Raw genomic sequence first — 4,599 nt, 5'->3', positions numbered from 1 at the left:
ACAACAAATACACATCTATCAACAAGTGAATCTGAAAATCAAGTGAATAAATAATCTGATGAACAGAATGAACTGGTGATTATAATAGAATCAGGGGCATAGAAAGGGAGTGGACTTACTATTCTTGGGGGGGGAAAGGGGTGAGGGGGATGCAGGAAGAGACTGGACAAAAATCGTGAACCTATGGATGAGGACAGTGGGTGGGGAGTGAGGGAGGAAGGTGGGGTGGGAACTGGGTGGAGGGGAGTTTTGGGGGAAAAAATAGGAACAAATGTAATAATCTGAACAATAAAGATTTAATTAAAAAAAGAATACATTTTAAGGAAATTGGACACTGTATTTGTTGCTAGAAAGAAGAACTGGCTGCAATGCACAGCCCTGACAGTAGCCCATAGAAAACTGTATAATAGACTTAAATGATGCCTGCGTCTTCATGGACATGGCTCCAGAGAGACAAGGACAATTTGCCTTGTGTGGGAAGGTCAAGAATAGACTTTAGTCACCTCCCTAAGATGTATAGCCCGACCATATGTCATGTTTAGTAGCAGAAGATTTAGCTGCCTGAGGCAGCCATGGTGCCAATATTATGTTTCATTGTATTAATATGTTATATTAACCTTTGATTCTCTTACAGGTTTGAACGTAGCTGTAGCTGCCAGCAGTTGCTGTAGACCAGTGATGGTCTACAGTCCTTGGTAGTCTTGGGAGTAACTGGTAAGTGTCCAGTCTCCCACACTGAGGGCCATTGTTATGGCTATTTGTTAGCTGTCCTAAAAGGAGGCTATGTGGGGTGAACCCCAAAAGTTGAGGGTGCCTAGCTGCCGAGAGGCAGGTGCCCAACTGGGCAAAGAAGAAAACCCATCAGGTTTTGGTCTCTATTCAGAGACAGTTTGCAGCCTGTATACTGTCTTGCAGGCCTGTGTGACCATGCCCATGTCAGGGGTGGCACAAACCTCAACTGTAGAAAACTGGGGAAGGCCTGTCTAGAACAGAGGGGGTTAGTAAAGTGGTGAATACTGGCCCTCTGTTCCAGGAATTACCGACCCTGTGAGGTCCTGTGACATGTAAGACCCTGTAAAGAAATAAAGCTCCTTTAGTCCGTTCCGAGAGAACAAGTCAAGTAAGGGAAACCCTACTACAGGGATAGCTGTGACTGTCTATTTGAATGTAGACATGTTGTAAATTTCTTCTTGCCATTTAAAGACAATTACTCTGAAGAGTCCATGAAAAGGGACTGGCAAGGAAAATCAGAAAATCTTAGAGCAGGTCAGTATGTTTTTCTCCTTATAGGATTCCTCTGAAGTTTGGCAATGCTTAATAAATCATGGCAATACATTTCTTTGAATAGACTCAATAAAACTGGTTCCTTATAGTGGTTTTATTAACGGAAAACTTTGACTGGAGTATCATGTTTTAAAGAGACCTGTCTGGACTCTGAAGACTTGAAGCCAGTAAGAGTGCCACAGGAAAAGCCTGGTATCCTGCTTTGGAGACCTGAAGATGGCTGGTGACTAGAGCTTCAGGCCCATGCCCTCCCATCACTGGCGGTTGGTCAGAGTAGAAGGGGAGCAATAAGGACGCCTCTGCATCCCTGCAGAACCCCCACGCACTTTGGGCCGCGATGAGTAGGAGGGCTACTGAGATGGATCTTAAAGCCTGGAGCATAGGCCCAGGTGGAAGTCGCTACAGGTGAGGGATTCACCTAACTCAGCAGATACTTCAGGCAGGCCTGATGGCAGCTGGATGGCTTGGCTTCCTGGCCCTATGGGGCACATTAAGATTCAATCATGAAATTCCGGCAAAGGTGGTCGGTTACCATTCTTGTGTTTATGCAAACATCAGGCCAAATTGAATACAATAGATAAATTAATCTTGATTTGGTTTTTGATAAACACAGAGGTAATTTTGAGGAGAAAAACTCTATTTCAATAGAGGTTATTAAAACTGAAATGGCCAGAACCGGTTTGGCTCAGTGGATAGAGCGTCGGCCTATGGACTCAAGGGTCCCGGGTTCGATTCCAGTCAAGGGCATGTACCTGGGTTGCGGGCACATCCCCAGTAGGAGATGTGCAGGAGGCAGCTGATCGATGTTTCTAACTCTCTATCTCTCTCCCTTCCTCTCTGTAAAAAATCAATAAAATACATTAAAAAAAAAAAACTGAAATGTTTTCTTTCCTTCAGGTCACAAGCCCACCTCCTTCTGTGCCCAGGCCTCTTCGTCCCTCTGACAGACAGCAAGGATCTCTTGGCTCTGAGCGAAAACTTCGTCCCTCCTCAGTACGAAGCAGCTACAGAAGAAATCCAACACCCATTTTCCCTGAAAGAATTCAGAGCCAGGATCCTTGAGGTAATATATTAGCCAGTTAGACAGACATAAGCAGAGCAAGGACGATGGGCCAACTAGTGCTGCCAGATGTAACTAAGTATTCCCACCTCTAGGTATGTGAGACAAGGGGCATAGCCAAAGAGGTACTCACCTAAAGTCTCAGCCCCTAAAAAAGGTTGGTAGACTATTTGTCCAAAAGACTTGACCCCTTTGCATTTGAGTATTTAGGTGACCTACTTGCCTCTGGGCAGCAGCAGCCCACCAGCCAAGTGACGCCCAGCCTGAATAGAAGGTGACCTCTGACCAGACACACCCACTGCGGATCATCCTCAAGAAGACAACAGACCTGGCCAGTCAACCTGCTCTGATCAAGCAGCAAAGGAAGCCACCAAAAGACCAGTAGGGGCCCTACAGGTCTTAGTGGCCCTCCCAGACCGCCAGCTGCCAGACACCCCAACCTACACCAAGAAGGAAGAAGAGCAAGCAAAAGGACTAGGGGACCAGGTAACCAGGGGAGGATGGCTGAAACTCCCGGACCACCGTCTGTTCCTCCCAGAAAGCCTGGGCAGAATCATCGTAGAGCAGACCCATAGGGGCACCCATCTTGGAGGCACCAAGCTGGCTGAGCTTCTTTGCAAGAATTACTGTGTTCTGGGACTACAGAGGATGGCCAAGGATGTGGCTCGGAGATGCCAGGCGTGTGCCCAAATGAACCCTGAGCCCCCCTATTACGTAGGGATCGGAGCTTCGGCTCCATTTGGGGAAAGTGCGGCCCACATCCGCAACGTGTCCAGGAATGCAGAAACCCCGGGACTATGTGCGTGGGGAAAGGGGAGGAGGGGATTAACTTTAGGAGATATTACTGGAGCCGGGCTGTGTGTCGCATCTGCCAATTACTCCCTCCCCGATTCCCCCTATGCAGAAAATTGTAACCGGACACTCCGACTTCCGGAGAGACCAGGGTCCGGGACCCCCTGGTATCTGGTGGCCCCAAATGGTACCTGGTGGGCATGCGTCACCGGAATTACCCCCTTCATACTCTCCCTAAACCTCCAGACTGGGCCCAAGCCAGGGCTCTGCGTCCTAACTCATGGTCCTGCATACCCAATACTCTCAGCTAGTGGATACTAGCGACGAATCCAGGGTCTGAATTTGTCTCTTAAGACCAGTAGGGAGTGTGATGAATTGAATGTCAGTAAAAAATTTTAACAAGGATGGGGTCAAGGATAGGTAACCAGGCATAACTCCAAGTTTCCCACTCCCAGACATCGGTGCGTCAAGGTCCTGATCAGACCCTTGTAACTGTAAATCAAGGACATTTGTGGTTTCTGTGTATAAAAGCTTGCTGAGCACAAAGCTCAGGGCTGTTACAGGAGGGGCCTGTGGCAGACGCTGGCCAGCTCAATAAATCCTCGCTTGCTGTTTAAGACCGAATTGGGGTCGGTGGTCTTATTCTCGCGAATGTTGGTCCACAACAGATTGTCCTCCTTTTGTTAAGTTGTGTGAGTTCCTTATCTGTTTTGGATATCAACCCCTTATCACATGTATCATTGCCAAATATGTTCTCCCATACAGTGGGCTCTCTTTTCGTTTTGTTGATGGTTTCTTTTGCTGTGCAGAAGCTTTTTATTTTGATGGCTCATTTGTTTATTTCCTCCTTAGTTTCCTTTGCCCTAGGATATGTATCTATAAACATATTGCTACAAGAGATGTCTGAGATTTTGTTGCCTATGGTTTCTTCTAATATTTTTATGGTTTCTCAACTTATATTCAAGTCTTTTATCCATCTTGAGTTTATTCATGTGTATGGTGGTCTAAGGTAGTGGTCTAGTTTCATTTTTTTGCATGTATCTGTCCAATTTTTCCAGCACCATTTATTGAAGAGACTCTCTTGACTCCATTATATGCTCTTGCCTCCTTTGTCAAATATTAATTGAACATAATGGCTTGGGTCAATTTCTGGGGTTTCTGTTCTGTTCTATTGGTCTATATGCCTGTTCTTGTGCCAGTAACAGGCCGTTTTAATTATGGTGGCTTTGTAGTATAACAAAATATCTGATATTGTGATTCCTCCAACTTTGTTATTCTTTCTCAAGATTGTTGCAGATATTTGGGGTCTTTTTTTTGGTTCCATATTTTTGGAGTATTTGTTCCAGATCTGTGAAATACGATGTCGGTATTTTAATAGGGATTGCATTGAATCTGTAGGTTGCCCTGGATAGTATGGACAGTTTAATGATGCCAGTCTACCAATCCAGGAACACAGTATATTC

At 45.8% G+C, this 4,599-nt stretch overlaps 1 long non-coding RNA gene across 1 annotated transcript; it reads left to right on the top strand.

Annotated features, from left to right (window-relative positions):
• The first annotated feature begins 2,187 nt into the window (after window positions 1-2,187).
• LOC132237522 (uncharacterized) lies at window positions 2,188-3,764 on the top strand. Its single transcript, XR_009453540.1, has 2 exons — window positions 2,188-2,347; window positions 2,555-3,764. It is a non-coding gene; the product is annotated as an uncharacterized LOC132237522 (long non-coding RNA).
• Window positions 3,765-4,599: the final 835 nt, after the last annotated feature.

This window comes from Myotis daubentonii, chromosome 6, assembly GCF_963259705.1.
Source record: "Myotis daubentonii chromosome 6, mMyoDau2.1, whole genome shotgun sequence".
NCBI lineage: Eukaryota > Metazoa > Chordata > Mammalia > Chiroptera > Vespertilionidae > Myotis > Myotis daubentonii.
The sequence above is the reverse complement of the archived record's forward strand: the minus strand, read 5'-3'. Positions and strand labels throughout refer to the sequence as shown.